The sequence below is a fragment of the Symsagittifera roscoffensis genome, chromosome 6 (assembly GCF_963678635.1).
Source record: "Symsagittifera roscoffensis chromosome 6, txSymRosc1.1, whole genome shotgun sequence".
Classification (NCBI taxonomy): Eukaryota; Metazoa; Xenacoelomorpha; order Acoela; family Convolutidae; genus Symsagittifera; species Symsagittifera roscoffensis.
Window position 1 is genome coordinate 25,147,077 of NC_087067.1, and position 18,451 is coordinate 25,165,527.

Genomic DNA, 18,451 nt, shown 5'->3' on the forward strand with positions numbered 1-18,451 from the left:
CATTCTTTGGAGTCTTTGGACTGAGAGTGTTTAGAAACACAATGCACAGCATATCGCCGAATTAGGTCGGTATTTGGGATTCCATCAATCCCAAATACTGAACAATATTTAGGATTCCATCAATCCCAAATAATGAAACTGGGTGTTTGACAAGAATTGAGATCGAAATTCTGGCGATCACTTAGTAATTAAAAGATATAACTTTGAACGCTAATTCATATATACCTATATATCAACGGAACCCGCAAACAAAATGCGGAATCTCCTTACCATTTGCGGATTCCACTTGCAATTTGCGGATTCCGCTTACAGTTGCGGATTCCGCAACAGCTCAATTTAACTACACACATGTCTTTTTATTTGTTTGTGGATTCCACAAACTGTTCTGGATTCCGCAAATACGGTTGCGGATTCCGCAAGTTCGCCTGTTTTTGGAGCGAGTTTGAGCGGTACAGTCTCTTAGGTATTTGTCTGTGGAATCCAAAACAGCGAAGAAGATTTAAAAAATTAGCAATGATGCGGATTCCGTGACAAATTTGATTTTGGTCTGTTGCAGAATCCGCTTACACTGCACAGACTGCACATTTTGGCCACGTAATACAATTGAATCCAACTGACTCGATAACCTAAAACAATCGCCTTGACAAAGTTTGGGTTAACACACCCCGGCCCAAACCTTCCGATTTCTTCCGATTACATAACTGTGCATTTGAGCAGACTACTGCAATATAGCAACATTAGCAGAGACACCTATTTGAGAAAGCGAATGGGCTTATCCCGGAAGCTCTGCGAGCAAGCTTTGTTAACTTAAAAGCCAACTGAAGCAACTTTGCCAGTTTTGGACCTCATTTTTAGCTTTGTTTATGGTCGGGTCATAACTTTTGAATATACATATTCTATTTATGTAAGGACCAGAAACAACAAATTTGTCAAAGTTGCTTCTGAAACAAAACAAGGAAACTAAACCATTAGAAAAGCTCAGAAGAAAACAGAACAGTTTTTGAGTTTAAAAAGCTTTTGAATCGAAATCAGTCAAAAGTTCTTTTCCTTTGTCCAGCAGAGATGCAACTTGTTTATCGGTCAAACATGGTTGGAAAATCGGCCAAACTTGGGTCCAGTGTGTCAAAAGATGCCCACATTACCGGTCGGGTTGGTCAAAACAGAAAAAAACCTCGACCCGGGTTTCATTAAAACAATTTTGATCTTTGAAGTCAATTTTCTTTTTATTTTTTTTTCATTTTACACTCGAATTGAAAATTGCGATGTTTAAGGGAGGTATTGCTGTCTTTTTCAACCAAAAATTGTACTCACGGAAGAATATTTAAAGATAAAATTAAAAGTTTGATGGTAAAAGCGAAAGTCATTATCGTGAAATTATGCTCAAATCAATTGAAAAGGTTAATAATCAATGAAATTCAGCAAAATTTTTGGAGTCACTCAAAAAATGAAACAACCGAGAAAACAAACTTTAAAACTGCTTTGTATAAAAAGAAGAATTGATCGTATATCCTATGCAGTAAACATGAATTAACTTCAAAGCGCATCAAAAGAATTTATTAGAGTTTTGTTCAGCCATGGAGATCACCTAGTTTATCTAAAAGATGAATTAGGATCCGTTTCCTTCTAACTTCAAATCCACTCAATTGAACCTCGATATCATCGGACTTTGCAGACTTGTGTTCAGGCTTTGCAGAGCTATGACTAGACTTTGCAGACTTGTGTTCAGGCTTTGCAGTTTTGTAGGCTTTGACCTTCGTTGCGACTATGATTTTTCGGTCCCAACGCAGAGCAATAGTCTGGACACAAAACCTCAAGTATATATGCAAATTCCAGTTTGATTAAAACAGGTTTTACCATTATGAATTGGATCGGGTTTTTTTACTTATTAGAATTTTTTTAGGTGCATTGGAAAAATTTTTCACATATTTCAAAAATTAAATTTTTCTCAAAAAAAGCGGTACCAATGGGAAGTCTGCCCACTCTTTTGTGTGTCTGCATACTCCCTTATCTCACCCCACTTTATACAGCCTTCGAAAAAGTGTGTGGGGGAATTTTTGACCAATATTTTTTTCACAAAAAGTTATGGCTTTTAAAAAAATCAATTTTTCGTGTTTTGATCTTTTTTTTAAAATTTTTTGACTTTTATCATAAAGTAAACGCTCACATCTGAAATTTTTGTTTTAAAAACGGCTTGTGCGAAGCTCGCCTGCGTCAGCGGTTACACCCACATTTTTTCTCACAAATAGTTATGACCCTCAGAAAAGTAAAGTTTTCAATTTCGATCGTTTTTTGAAACTTTTGTACTTTTCTCGAAAAGCACCCACCTAAATTTAAAGTTTTGATTTCAATGAGTAGAAAAGATTGTGAGAAGTTCCGCTGCTTAAGCGATTACGACAAGGATTCTTACACAAAAAGTTATGAACCTCGGAAAAGTCTAACTTTCGATTTTTTGATAGTTTTTTGAAATTTTTCTCCAAAACTACAATCCCAAATCTGGAATCATAATTTCAATCGAAAGGACAGGTTGTTAGGAGCTCTACTGCTTAGGCAGTTACGTCCAATTTCTTTTACACAAAGAGTTATGACCCTCGGAAAAGTCAAAATTTCGATATCTGACCGTTTTTTAAAACCCCTGACTTTTCTCGAAAACAACAATCTCAAGTTTTAGATTTTGATTTTAATGAACAGAACGGGTTGTGGGAAGTTCCATTGCTTAAGCGATTACCACAAGATTTCTCACACAAAAAATTATGACCCTCGGAAAAGTCTAATTTTCGCTTTTTTGAACGTTTTTTGAAACTCTTCGCGAAAACTACAATACCAAATCTGGGGTTATAATTTCAATCAAAAGGACAAGTTGTTAGGAGCTCTACGGCATAAGCAGTTAAGTCCAAATTTTTTTAAACAAAAATTATGACCCTCGTAAAAGTCAAAATTTCGATTTCTGACCGTTTTTTGAAACTTTGACTTTTCTCGAAAAATAACCACCAAAATTGGAGATTTTGGGTCCAATGGAAAACACGGATTGCGGGAATTTTCAAGAACTCAGCGGAGTAGCCAATTTTTATACGAGATAAATGATGATTTTTGGAAAAAATATGCTTGTGACTTTTCGACCGTTTTTTCAAAGTCTGACTTTTCTTGGAAATTACCCTCCGATATCTGAGATTTCGATTTCAAAAAGTAAAAAAGGATGTGGAAAGCTCTCTGGCATGTGCACTATGCTCGAATTGTTTTAGGAAAAATGTTACGCCTTGAAAAGGTCAAATTATTGTTTTGTTTTCACCGTTTTTTGCAATTTCTTAAACTGGCCTCGAACTTTTTGAAATTAGCTACTTCATCCCGCGTCAGTAAAAAAAGTTATCAAACAAGTACCTACAGTTTTAGCTGGGCCTTTAGTTGCTAACTAACTTTTTCAGTTTTCCCACATATCAAATGGGGATAAACTGTTGCTGAGAAAGTAGCACACAAGGTTCCGACCAATTTAATGAAAAAAAAATAATTGAAACTAAAATTCTTCAAATATTTCCGAAGTAGTGTCCTTTTTTGTGCGTGGTGTGATGACAAAACTATTTATATGCGTAAAATTTCACTCAGTTAAGCATAATTAACAACAATGGTCATCCAAAATAGAGTTACAAAAAATCGAAAATTTTTTTTGTTTTGAAACTTTTTTAAAAACAAATCTTGCCAGTGAGGTGCCAAACATAGCTTTGAAAACTAATTTCTGTTTGAAACAAAAATATAATTTCTAGCCTAAGTACCAATTTACCAATATAACAATAATCATCATTTTAACCGGACGAAATAGATCGAAAACCCAAAAACTTCAAAACAGTTTTTCTCAACAATATGTGATTTTTTTAATAACATAATCTTTAGTGTCGTTCGAATCACAACTGAAAGGATTTCAAAACGATATACCAATCAACTCAGTCTAATAAAGACTTGTGACACTTGATTTTGCGTGGAAAACAAAAGAAAAGAAGAAAAACTGAAACACACCCGAAAACAAAATTCATCCCCATTTCACAATGAGTTCAACAAAATTAAAAACATGATGTAGCATTTCCCATATAATTTAGCGCTGATGCTTGACCTGAAAAAAGCTATTTTAACCAGTTACAATCAAATATTATTGGTCTCAAGACGGTTCTGCCTCTCCATTTTTATTCCCGATGGAGTGTGTCAGAAATCGCGACCACTGAGGCGTCTGTATCTAGGACGTACAACCCATTCTCTGTTGGCATGCGCAATACCGGAGCCTCATACAACTCTCGTTTTTTTTTCTCTGAAAGGACTTCTCTGCTGCGTTGTTCCAAGTAAACTTCTTGCCTCTATATCTCATGAGTTGTTGCATCGGTTATACCTTGTCCGTGTACCCTTTGATGAATTCTCTATAAGAGTTCGCGAAGCCAAAAAAGCTCGTCAACTGATGTTCAGTCTTCGGTGCTTTCCAAATCAGTACCGCCTCTACTGCCTCTGGATCTGGTTTGATGCCACACTTGTCCACCATCCACCCGAGGTACTTTATCGAGTCCTTCAACATCTCTCATTTTGAGGGTTTGCATTTCGATCCTGCCCTTTTCATGCATGCAAACCCTAGCAGACAAATTGCTCCTTACCAAGTTTCCATATTTTTTTGTTACTCTTGTCAGTGTTTGTGGCATCAGTCAATGGAATGCGGCTGTCGCATTGTATAGGCTGAACGGCATCCTCTTCCATTGAAACAATCCCTTCTTGTTTTCTATCTTGATTTCTATCTTTCGAAAGCAAGTCTTGTTTTCTCTCTATCCTATTTTCTAAGTGGTACCTGTCAAAAAAACGATGCCATATCAAGAGTTGTGAAAAACTTTGAATCCCCTATATCTGAAAGGCCTTCTTCTTTTCTCGGGGTGGGATAAGCATCCTTCGCCGTGTTGGAGTTCAGATATCGAAAGTAACATCAAAATCTCAGTTGATCTCCTTTCTTTTTAGCCATCACTAGCCCACACGCCCACGTTAATTTGGATGGTTCTATCATGTCATTCTCCTCAAATGTTTCTATTGCTTTCCTACGCGCATCTGTTTTGTGTGGGTTCATGCGCCTCGCCCCCTCCCTGGGCGGTACCGCTAACTCCTCTAATTCTATTTCATGCTCAACGAAATTACAACACCCTATGTTCGCCTTGTGTCTTGAAAAAACGTTCTGGTTCCTATCTAACACATCCTTGATGGCTTCGAGCTTTTGGTTCGTTATTTTTCTCTTTACATAATCAATTCCTCTTAATACCAGTTTATCCATTTCCAATTCCTCTTGTGTGAGTCTTTCTCGAAAATTCGAACAGCTCGACATTCCATCGTCTGTCTCTGACTTAAGGGAATTGATGACACCCGACGAAAATTTTATTCGCTTCAATCTACTCAAGGTACAAATCTTATCCTTGTGACTCGGACAATCAAGAACTTTATAATTTTAAACCATTTGAGTCATTTCATATCTAGTTTTCACCCGCAATGCGTATCCTAGTTTCCCTCTTCCCTGAATTGTGACTGGTATATCAAGAGTGTTCATTAAGACACTGACGCAGAGGCCACTCGTGATGATGGAGAATAATCTTCCTAAATTAGCAGCACTTCGGCTATTTGGATTTGGTACTACACTACCTGTTTATTATCACTGAGTTCATTGTAGTTATTCATTCTCAAGCATAAAATTGCAGCCTCATTCGCTTTCAAGCTCACCCTCCTACTCAAGTTAGTCCTGTGTCATTAACAAATTTACCGGTTTTATTATGTACTTCTTTTCCGGATTCTTAATCCTGGTTGTCACAATGTTAAGATCTATCATTACATCAAAATTCCTGATAAAATCCCTGCCCACATCGAATTGATCCGATTCATCTAGGTTTTCCACATACAGAAAACTCATCCAAAGATAGCAAATTAATGCTATTATTGGTGTTCTGCCCCTCTGTTTGCCGCTGACAGCCGGATTTTGGAATCTTTCAGGCGATCTTTGTCAAATCCCATCCGTCTCCATGTTTTTTTAAGTATCACGCTCAAGACAGCTCCCGTATTTATCAACCCCTTTTGAACTGAAATGTCCGCTCCCGTGCCCAAATGCATAACGTCCTGTTCAAGCATTGCACATTTTTCAATTGATCTTACTTTGAGTTCCTCTCGGGCCACGGAAATCTGGCCCTCCAGGTCATCATCACAAGTTATCATCGTCTTTGTATAAATGTTTATTCCATCTAAATTTAGCATGACCTCGTGTGGATCGTATGCTTCACTGTACCTGTTGTCTATCTTTATCGATTTCCCACCTCCTCTTGTCAATACCGCTCTGCTCGCCTTTGACGGAGTTTGAGGACTAATAGCACAAAAATAGCCGTCATATACGTTTTGTGCATCAGTGTTTGGTCACTTAGTTCCCTCGGGTTCCTCATCTTTGTCTGACCATCTACTGTGACTACTTTGTGACATTATTCTCGCTCTACTTTTCGTGATCCCGAATGGTTTTCCAGTTTCCATTTTCAAGTTATTGCAATTGCTCCTGATCTTTACAGTGTCGCTTATATCAGTTTCGACTCTTGCTGCTGACAATGTTTCATCTCTTTGTTGTTTTTCTATTTCATGTCTCAGTCTCTGTTCAATTTCCTTCGTTGCCAAACCTTGTTTCACCATATTTCTTGCATCTGCTGCTGCTTTCTGGTAGTTTATCTCCAACGTACCCCTCTTGGTTTCCTTCTTTTCGGTTACCCTTTCACAGATTTTGTTGACAGTTCATTTTTATTACAACCTTGTTTTCCAAGTCTTTTTCAGCCCTTCTGTTTCTACTATTTTGCACAGCCGCTAGCGGTAACTTCAGTTTCGGGTGATTCTGATTCTTTACTGCTTCCCAAAACAGAGGACAAATGATTCTGAGATGACCTTCCTGGCTACAGAGGAAAGATCTAGAGCCAATCTTGATTATCACGCTACTGTAGAATTCATGTTCTTCCATCTGGTGTATGTCGCTCTCATCTGGTGCATAACGCAGGCTTTTCATACCTTGTTTGTAAGAGATACAATCCGCTACGTGATGATCTACTGGCCCACAATTTGCGCACGACCTGCGTTTGTCCATATCGTTTCTCGACTCGTACCACGTCGACCTTTGCTGCTGGCTCCCCCTTGGAGATTTCGAAATTAGATACTATTTTGGTTTATTAGCATCTCTCCTCTAGATTTTTGTCTCATCTTTTCTGGAGTTGGTGCATTATCTTTCGATAGAGTGTAATAGGTTGCCAACACTGACCTTAAATTGTCACTCTTCACCCTGTCGATGAATTTTCAAGTAATGCTAAAGTTCTTCCGGTTAGTTGACTCTTCTGGATCACTTTTTCTTCTCAAGCTCTCTAGATCACCCAGAAATTGATCAATCGATTCGCCATCCCTTAGTCTTCTTTTCTCAAACCTCATCGTTGCTTGATGTCGTTTCATTCCAAAGCCGAAACGATTCAAAAGTATTTCGAAAATCTTGTCCGCGGTGTCACGTTCTTCTTCTTGGCTACCACGCACTTCAATGCCGTGCCCTCCAGATTGCGTAGTATCGCTGTTCAGGCTTGTCTTTCATCATTCAAGTTGTCATGCTCTAGATGTAAATTATTCACCTCGACCCAGGTGTCTATGCAGCCATGCAAATCATTTTTAAACTCTTTTGGTCTCTTGAAGGTCTTCCTCGACTTGCTGCCTCCTCTTTCGCTTGACTACGTGTTTCTCGTGTCAAATGTTTCAACGGTCCTGTTCATCAATTCCCAAACTCGATTGTCTTTGCTTCTTGTTCATCGATATTTGGCATTGCTTTTGATTCCGTCGTTCTCCTCTCGACGTCGTTAATAATTTGCTCAGGTGTCTCTAGATCAACTTCTGCAACGATTGCACTCTTTCTTTTCTAATTTTTTTCTCCAGATGCATCCTTCAATCCTTGCTTTTCTTTGTTACTCCGCGTGCTCACCATGCTAACTAAACCATTTCTCTTCTTTAATTCGATTCCCTTGGGACTCTGGCTGAAATCGATGCGCTTCCTTTTTTGCAGATTTTCCTGATTCTAGTCCTATGACATTGTAGATTTGGGGCAATGGAGTAGATTCCTAATTCTTACAATACGGTTCCGCAAAGTCCAGTCATGATCCAGGTCGTTCCACTTTTTTTCTGCTACCTTTTTACCCTGACTTGAAGAATTTCTCAAGAGCGCATCCAATTTGGACTGTATGGCAGAGGAGCTCTGCTCTCTGTTTGGTCTCTGCTCATCGTGTCGAGTTTGTCGTTTACGGTTTCGTGTAGAGTTTGTCGTTTACGGTTTCATAACGTTTTTTTTCCTTTCATCGATATCCTCTTTGATGAAATTTTCCCGTCCTTTGTCAGTCATTTCTACTCTTTCAGTCATTTGTTGTAACTTCTTTTCAGTTGCACCACCACGGTGAAGTAGTTATCAATGGTTTTCATAATTGTTATATCTGACCTCCCTCTTTAAATCTTCTCTGTTTTCCTCGCCGCTGTTGAGTCTTTTATCTTTCTGTTATAACTTTTGCATCAAGTCTCCCATCTCCATTGGCGGTATCTTTGATTCTGTTGCAGATCCAATTTTATGACTCCTTTTCCCCGCAGTTCTGGTGCTTTGTTCCCCTCTTTTGCCAGCCTCCATTTTCACGGCGGAAATTGATCCGAAGGTCTTATTTTTGCTTGTTCTAGCTGTTATTTCTTCTTTTTTTCAGCCTCATCCCCACCATGGCGGCAAACCTTTCTGTGAAGGATGTCCTTTTCTATTGTGAATTTTCTTTTTTTCTGGTATATTGCCAGTGATCTCATTACCATTACCAATTGACGAGAACTCGATTGTCTTGGCTTCTTGTTCATCGATATTTGGCATTGCTTTTGATTCCGTCGTTCTCCTCTCGACGTCGTTAATAGTTTGCTCAGGTGTCTCTAGATCAACTTCTGCAACGGTTGCACTCTTTCTTTTCTAAATTTTTTTTTCCAGATGCATCCTTCAACTCTTGCTTTTCGTTGTTACTCCGCGTGCTCACCATGCTAACTAAACCGTTTCTCTTCTTTAATCTCGGTATCAATGTCACCTCTGTCTATTTTGTCTATCCAAATGGGCAGTTTTGCGCTGGCCCGACTCTGACATTTTCCGGTAACGACACTCTGGTTTTCCTCATTGACTTTATTTACAATTTATTTGTTACGCTTTCACATATATACAGGTATTAATAAATTGAAAATATTTAAAGAAAATATCTTTAGTTTTCTAATCTTTCTAAAACAAGTTCATTTTAATATCTACTTCAGAAGTCTGGTTTAAAAGTTAACTTTCCTAATGGTACTTCTAATTGTTCCTATTCCAAGTATTCAATTTAGGACTGTCGCTTTAATGTCTTCGCAAGACCCCCAAGAACCAGGTGTTGGGCAGCTTTTCAGGCTTCCCAAGACTAAATTCCCTTAGTCTTGGGCAGCTGTTTTAGCTTCCCAAGACTCAATTCCCATGGTCTTGGGCAGTTGTCTTAGCTTCTCAAGATTAAGATTTTTTAGTGTTGGTCTTTTGTTTTAGCTTCACATGACTCAGATGTTGAGCAGTTGATTCAGCCCCTCAAGACTCAAGTAGTGTTTGTTGGGCAGTTGATTCATCCTCCCAGGACTCAAGTGTTCGGCAGTTGATCTAGCCTCCCAAGAACCAAGTGTTAGGCAGTTGATTTAGCCTCCCAGAACTCAAGTAGTGGGCAGTTGATTTAGCCTCCCAGGACTCAACTGTTGGGCAGTTGATTTAGCCTCCCAGAGCCCAAGTGTTGGGCAGTTGATTTAGCCTCCCAGAACTCAAGTGTTGGGCAGTTGATTTAGCCTCCCAGGACTCAAGTAGATGTAGTGTTGGGCAGTTATTTTTAGCTTCCCAAATCTCCAGCACACCACTTTTGAGCAGTTGATTTAGCTTCTCAGGACTCAAGTAAATGTAAGGTTGGGCAGTTATTTTTAGCTTACCAAGACTCCAGCACACCAGTTTTGGGCAGTTGATTTAGCCTCCCAGGACCCAAGTGTTGGGCAGTTGATTCAGCGTTCGAGAACTCAAGTGTTGGGCAGTTGAATTAGCCTCCTAGGACTCAAGTAAATGTAGTGTTGGGCAGTTATTTTCAGCTTCCCAAGACTCCAGCACACCAGTTTTGGACAGTTGATTTAGCTTTCTAGGACTCTAGTAGATGCAGTGTTGGGCAGTTTGCATAGCTTCCCAAGACTCCAGCAAACCAGTGTTGGGCAGTTGATTAAGCTTCCCAGGACTTAAGTAGAGGTAGTGTTGGGCAGTTGGCTTAGCTCCCCAAGACTCCCGCAAACCAGTGTTGGGCAGTTGATTTAGGTTCCGAGGACTTAAATAGAGGTAGTGTTGGGCAGTTTGTTCAGCTTCCAAGGACCGTATCAGGAACTCGTGTAAAATTCAATTTAGGACGGTAGCTTTAAAGTCTTCCCAAGACCCCCGAGAACCCAGATGTTGGGCAGCTTTTTAGGCTTTCCATGACTTGATTACTTTGTCTTGGGAAATTGTTTAAGCTTCCCAAGACTCAATTCCCATATTCTTGTGCAGTTGTTTTAGCTTCCCAAGACTCAACGTTTTTAGTGTTGGGCACTTGTTTTAGCTTCCTAAGACTCAAGGTTTAAGCAGTTGATTCAGCCTCTCAAGTCCCAAGTGTTGGGCAGTTGATTCAGCCTTCAGGACTCAAGTGTTGGGCAGTTGATTTAGCCTCCCAGGACTAGAGTGTTGGACAGTTGATGTAGCCTCCCAAGACTCAAGTGTTGGGCAGTTGATTTAGCCTCCTAGGACCCAAGTGTTGGGCAGTTGATTTAGCTTCACAGGACTGTATCAGGAACTCGTGTAAAATTCAATTTAGGACGGTAGCTTTAAAGTCTTCCCAAGAACCCCGAGAACCCAGATGTTGGGCGGCTTTTTAGGCTTCCCATGACTTGATTACTTTGTCTTGGGAAATTGTTTAAGCTTCCCAAGACTCAATTCCCCTATTCTTGTGCAGTTGTTTTAGCTTCCCAAGACTCAACTTTTTTAGTGCTGGGCACTTGTTTTAGCTTCCTAAGACTCAAGGTTTGAGCAGTTGAATCAGTCTCTCAAGTCTCAAGTTATGGGCAGTTGATTCAGCCTTCAGGACCCAAGTGTTAGGTAGTTGATTTAGCCTCCCAGAACTCAAGTGTTGGGCAGTTGATTTAGCCTCCCAGGACTCAAGTGTTGGACAGTTGATGTAGCCTCGCAAGACTCAAGTGTTGGGCAGTTGATTTAGCCTCCTAGGACCCAAGTGTTGATCAGTTGAATTAGCTTCACAGGACTCAAGTAGTAGTATTGTTGGGCAGTTGAGTTAGCCTCCCTGGACTCAAGTAAATGTAGTGTTGGGCAGTTGTTTTAGTTTCCCAAGACTCCAGCAAACCAGTATTGAGCAGTTGATTTAGCTTCCCAGGACCTAAGCAGAGGTAGTGTTGCGCTGTTTTCTTAGCTTCCCAGGACTGTCTCAGGAATTCGTGTAAACTGCCCTCGCCCCCTGTGATTCTTACCAAAAATTTATCCGAATGTCTCTAAAATATCCTGCGTTCCCTCAATCAATTGCACTTGAAACGTTAGATCGGGTTTCGGGTTTTCTACACCTGGTTATGATTGAAAATTACTTCAAATTAAGTCTGATTGTCTTGAAAAAAAATTCAAAGTCTTTTTGAAACTCCCCAGTAAAAACTCAAAAATGTTATAAAGTCTCCTACAATTATTTATTATAAAGAACATGCCAGAAAAAATTTTCAAAAAAAACTGTCTGGCACCTGGTACTAGTTGTCACGCATTATTCCCACTAAATTTGTGAATCTGGCGTTATTTACCTTATCGAGTTTTTCAAAAAAAAACATGTGTTTCCAATCCCCCACCCGATCCGACCAGACAACTTACCTTATCTCGAGTTTACTATGGGGTACCTTTGCGTTTCAACTCCTGTTTTCAGTCTTTAATGCGGTCTCTATTTTGTCTGATTAATATAATGTAACCAAATCGACGATGCCGATTGCTTGGTTACAGTAATAAGACCACCATTTTTACAATTTCGGGCCACAGCCCTTTATCTTAACCAACCCCTTGTCTAACTTCCCCCTTTATAGCACCCCACTGAAGTGAAACCCCTTAAGGGCGATGGGTGCTAAGCTGGAGGAAATCCCGTAGAACCTGTTTCTAAACTCTGCTCAATTAAAAACCTTGCTCAATTAAAAACTTTTGGGGTGACGTTTATTCACTTTCATACCTATCTCCTAAAGTACTAAATGAATGTTAACGATACCTGTTTGACGAAACAGCACCTTCCGGTGGTCTCCTCCAGTGTTCACACTGAACTGGTTACACTTCTAGTAGCTTCTTCCCAGTGGTGTCCTATCTTGATACCCAGAACGTTTTTCCGCTGAACCCCTTCACTGTCCCACTGGTCACGTTTTCTAGTGAAATTTCCCAGTAGTTTTCAAATGTTGCAAGGCTAACTGAAAACCCTTTCAACGCCAGTTCGGGCACCTGCTAAATACTTGTTATTTTGATCGAAACTATCGGTCTTGCTGTAAAACAGTAAAAGTATACTATCAATAATATAAGGGTGCGCTCCATCTAATCTAAAAATCAGAGTCAATGTCCATTTTCTAGTTTTTTTCTGGTTTTTTTTAAATTTAGTTTCCTTTTTCGTTTTTTGTTTCGCTTTTCATCTTTTACTTGTTTCTCTATTGGCCCTCATACTCGGCTAGCTAAGCTTCAATGCCACCGATAAAATTTTTAAAAGTTTGCCTAAAAAACTATCACGGTACGGCCAGAAGTTGGACACGTTCCAGTTAAATTGTACCACCGGTACTCTATATTGGGCATAAAGCACGTAGCTGAGTCAAGTGAGTTCTATCCCGTAGTCACGATGTCGTAAAGCTACCAGGAACGCCATAAAAACACTATGTAACAGTCGTCCGCTCATGTCATATATGAGGTTAAGAGAAATAGGCCCCATAACCATTGGCTCAAGGGTCAGGGGTACTATCGATTGTGTTTTTGTATCTCATTCTGTCGGAGCCAATTAGGTTCGCTTAAGACATGGGACTACAAAATTTTGTTACAGCTTAAAGGCTACTACCAAGATATCCCCACTCTAAAAATAAGAACGCCCCCATGGCTAGGTCTCTAAATACCTAAAACACGCGACCGCTGTTAAAAACAGGGTTGGAAAATCAAGATTGCCATTAGTTTTTTTGGACAGTGGATTTTTGATCCATTTCAGATGGAGCAACCTGAAACGCGCCTTATCTCAACATGACTGTGTAAATTACACTCAACAAATTAAATTAAGTACTCACACAGTGACGTGACTCTAGAATTAAGTAAATAATGTAGGAAGAAAAATTATTAAAACTTGAATTCGAACGTTTCCGGAAGTATGTTCATCGTCAGGTTAGTAAAATTGATATAACGTGATTTACAGACGTTAAAACATCATAAAAGATCATTAAGGGGTTCTAAATATAAAAACAAAATCTTTCCACCAGTCAAATTTTAGCATTTTCACGTAAAAACTTCGTAATTTTTTGTTTTCCTTAAATTTCTGAAAATTTTAATTTTACTTAGCGTTTCCTCATAGTAACTTTTTGATTTTAAAAATTTTTTTGGTTGACATGTTCGATATCTTAAGCCAAAAGTGTTTTTGAACTAAATTCTAAGTTTTAGCTTCCTGTTTCTGAATTCATCCCACGTGTTGATCCCTGGCCTCAGTTTTCTAATATGCAGCGCTTCCAATGTTAGGAATTTCATTGAGTTGTTTGAATGATCTATCATCTCTCAATTCAATTGTGCAGTGGTCTTTCCTTCCCACACTGACATATGTGAATGCCAACAGGCTAGTCCTCTTTCTTATGATCCTCAATTCTTGTGGCCAAATGTCGAACAGTTTTTCCAACATCGGTGGATATGATCCACAATAAGAAAAAGTTTGTAGACCACATTGGATTTCAGTTCACGGGAGAAGGACGACTTAAGGGAGGGAAGAGCGTTTTTCAATTTCCTGGTCGTAAACACAATTCGAGCGTTGGTGATGCTGCGCACCTTGTTTGCAAACAATTTACTTTGATTTCCTCGATATTAAGCATGTCCATTGTTGGCTTCTCGTCTCGCTTGTCATCGGTTGCCCGGATTTTTGTCTTAGTTGGTATTAATTTTGCTCCAAAAATTTTGCTCAGTTTTTCCGACTCAACATTGAATGACCACTCCTCTGAGTATTGGTTTTCCTTCCATTGCTTTCTATTGATCAGCATTGCTTTATGGTAAAGTTCCCATGTAGATGAGCTCCTAAAAATCCTGTGAACCGTACCTTCTATTATATTTCTCTTGTACTTCAATGGTGCGCAACTTCTGAAGTTTGAAAGCGTGCCAGTATCCGTTGGTTTTTGGTACCATCCACATTTAACTTACCTGTTGCCATCTACATTTATATTAATGTCTAGAAAATTCAAGTCACCGTTCTCATTTGGTGTTTCAAGCGTGAACTGTATAAAAGGGTACAATTTGTAGGGTACAATCAAGTCTCCGTTCTCATTTCAAGTCTCCTTGTTTCAAGCGTGAACTGTATGTTAAGGTACAATCTGTACATACCATGTGTCGTTGCACTTAAAATGGATATTACTAACAGCCATGTACAAAAGGCGTTTCCTTGTTCTTCTTGACAAGGCAGGGGGCTCCTTCTGGCTGTAAAAATTCTTAGCGAGTGAAGGGCAATGTAAGTGAAACAATTGCGTACAGGCTTTTCAAATCCAGGGAAATGACACTTTCATCAGAGTTTAACTTAGCATTCTCTATCATAACCCTAGCTGCTTCAAAGTTGGTCTCAATTTTTGCACCCTTGGTTTTATCAAAAGATTTTGCTAGTGTTTCGTTCAATTTCTGATAAGAACTACCGTAGAGAGGGAGGACCGGTCGTAGCGGTGTATTCTTTTTATGTAATTTAGCCAGTCCATAAAGTCGTGGTGGTTGACTACCAGTTGACCTCAACCTCGCATATAAGCCATCTGTGATCTCATCCAATTTGATCATGGCCAGTAGTTCTTTATTCAATTTTTTTTTCAAATTTTTGAACAATTGAATCATTGATGTTATCATGTCTCTCAAACTGTTCTTATTCTAGCAATTGGGTCAGTTTTCCTTCAGATGTGTGTTTTTTCATGGCGCAAAGCCCAACACCCTTATCAAAAGGTACCGCCACTAGTTCGCTGTTTTTCAGATTTTTTCTAGCTTTTTCAATTCCCATATCACGTGGAGTCTGCTGGCGTACTTATTTTTTGTACCACTTAGCATCCGCTTCAATTTCACATATTTTTTTGCCACCCATCCCGACATTTTTATATCCTCTACTACCTTTACCGCTTTTCTGTGTAAATTTCCTAGGTGTCTGTCTTGACTATCAGCTAACCTCTCGTGGCTAGAGCGTTGTCCCTTTCTTGACGCAGAACATAGTTAATGACCGATAGTCATAATCTCTCATCAATTTTTCTCCTAACAATGTCGTTTACCTTGCCCAAGTCTTCCGCTGCCCTACCGCTATCCTCTGTTGACCTAGCCATCTCTGTCCTAAGTAGTTTAATTTGAAGTTGTGAACCGCTTGGTCTGAAAACACCCCTTTCTCATTTGGCCTAAACCGCAAAAAGTTTGGTATTATATTGGGTATTTAGGCATATGCTCAGAAATTTAAGGCGATATTGGTTTTGTTATTTTTATTTAAGTAGCTTGTTTAATTCAATACAGTTTTCTATAACAGTCTTTTTCTGAGAAAGAATCTCAGGAACGTTGGTGGTAAATAAACGATCTTCATTGCAATGCTGCTGCGAGAAACAAAAACTCACAAGGCGCTAAAAGCGGAAATCCCAAAACGCAATTAACATCACTGTGGTGTCGGCTTGTCGTCCTCCTTATGTCTATTCGTAGCTATCCTCTTAGCCTGTGTCATGCGCCGAGTCTGCTGAGGTCTCTTCGTGCTGCTTCTTTTTTTGAATTCAGCTCGGACAACCGCTCCTTGTGCTCCCAAACCAGGCGCAAAGACTTTAGTTCGAGCTCGTATTTTTGGTGGTGCTCGTGTTGTTGCTGGAAAGCAACTCTAGAAGTTTTGAGAATAAGTAGCTTTATTCTCTGAACCATTGCGTCGCTTCACTCGTCGACCTGTCCAATCACGGTTACCTCTTTTCCGGCGATTGCACTCTTGTAGAATTTCGTGATGTTCCCTGTCGGGAACGAAACAGCTCTACTCGATCTGGTTTTTTCAGTCAAATTGCGAATTTCTGAGAGCAATTCTCAGTCAACTTTCCCGCAATTATATCTCGAGTCTTCTACTTTATTGTCATCTTGCTTCAGTTGCTGCGATAAACTTCAGCACGACATGGCCCGTTTGAATTTTTCAAAAATTACCGTTTTACTCAAAAACAAGGTCAGTCAAACTTCAGAATATGACCGTCTGGCACTACACGCACACCTTCAACTTGAAGATTTCTTGTGACCCCTCTGGAGTGAGGTTGTGAGGTTCTGCGAGCATCTGTTGCCAATGAAGCTCGCGTTTGGTTTCTTGGAATGCAAGAACTTGAATTCGTCCTTTGAGGAGCCCCATACATGCCGCATGAGTTTAGTGATTGCATTTTTCGCATAAGATCCAGTTCTCCTCCATTGACTTGTTGCAGGCTGTACATTGGTCCTGTTGCTTTTTGTACAAATCGATGTCTGGGTGTAGACAGCGTCCCAGGCATTTTGTATATGAAACTATTTAATAAGTTTATCACAACGATCAAACGAACTGCCATATTTGTAAACGCCACCTCCGAAAAAGAAGCATGTGTTGTGTCATTTGCAAAGCATACATCCATGTCTCATGTAGCGGGCTACAGAGCAGCAAATTTTATTATGAGAGAACTTTGCAAAAGGGTCCAATTCCACCAACAGACCAACAAGCACAGCCTCCATCACAACTTAAAAAGAAACATTACCGGCAACACCTGAAACAAATGTACTGCCCAACGCAACACAATCTAATCCATCGCCTCCAGCAATCACTGCAGCCCCTTCAAGCCCTGGAAATTTATCGACCAAGAACTTGAAATTAAATTAAACGACCTGTACGTCGTTAACTGGAAACCGCGCTTCGAAGTTCTAAGCAAAAACAAACCCAGTTTCTAATTCATAGAATTACTGAACCAGCAGCCATTGTCATTATTAGAAGAAAAATCAAACTCTAACGTCGCAATGGAAGCAACAAGGATTCTCCCACTTGTACTGCTCCCCAAGACTAAATCAGAAACAAACTGATCAAATTCCGAAACTCTGAGCCGCCGCATAGTTTTATGGAAGCAAGGCCTGCTAGAGGAACTTTTCACTGATGCAAAAGCTCTCCAAATTAGACATCCAAAATTGAAGAAGTGCGAAGTAAACGAGGAAGTTAAGCATTTCGATAAACTTATCAGTACAGGCAAAATATCTGCCGCCATTGGCTGCCTTTCCGACAAGAAAACAAAATGAGTACTTCCCTTAAGCGAAGTCATTGAAGGAAAATCATTCCTTAGTATCCTGAAACAAAAACACCCTCGAAGCCAAAATAGCAAACACTAAATGAAGTAAGTGAAGACACAATGCCATAGCACCCCTCTATATTCGGCCAAATAAACGCCAAGACAGTTTAAAAGTCAACCCTGAAAACGCACGGAAGCCAAGGTCCCTCAGGTCTAGATGCGTACGAACGGAGACGGATATTAACTCACTTCAACCAGACGTCCATTGAGCTTTGCAATACAACTTCTCAGCTATCCTATACAATAGCAAGTAAAGTATTTCCCCATGAAAACCTAACGGCGTACAACTCTTGTTGCCTGATACCTCTGGACAAAAGTCCAGGGGTACGGCCCATTGCTATAGGCGAGGTTCTGAGAATAATTATTGGCAGAACAATCACCCAATGTACAAAATCAGACCTTAAAAATCTCGGAAAAAAACTCCAACTTTGAAGTGGGGAATTGAATGTGTTATCCACAGCTTGAGGAACGAATTTGAGAAAGCGGAAATGGACGCCATACCAGTTATTGATGCAGAAAATGCCTTCAATTTGCTCAAAAGAAAACTTGCTCTAAGAAATGTAGAAATGTTTTTTTTCCGGCGTTACATCATGCGCTGGCCAACTCATATAAACATCCTTCAGATAAATATGTCAATAAAACGGTCTTGACATCTACCGAAGGCACAACGCAAGGTGATCCCCTCGCAATGGATTTGTACGGAATTGGGATAATCCCACTGGTTGAGCTCTGGCAAAAACCAAATGGCAACCAAACTGGAACGCAGATGACGGAAGCGCTCCAAGTGATCTTTGGAATTTCCGCGCAATTCTGGACAACCTGGCCGTGCACGGAAAGG

The 18,451-nt window shown here is 39.8% G+C and overlaps 1 protein-coding gene across 1 annotated transcript in view; it reads right to left on the reverse strand.

Moving 5' to 3' along the window:
• The window catches only part of LOC134847719 (elongation factor G, mitochondrial-like), a 540,091-nt gene extending 523,258 nt beyond the window's left edge, over positions 1-16,833 (reverse strand). The window contains exon 1 of the mRNA XM_063864905.1: positions 16,811-16,833. The gene's annotated coding sequence lies outside the window, so the exon portion shown is untranslated. The remainder of the gene's footprint in view (positions 1-16,810) is intronic.
• Between the last annotated feature and the right edge of the window lie 1,618 nt (positions 16,834-18,451).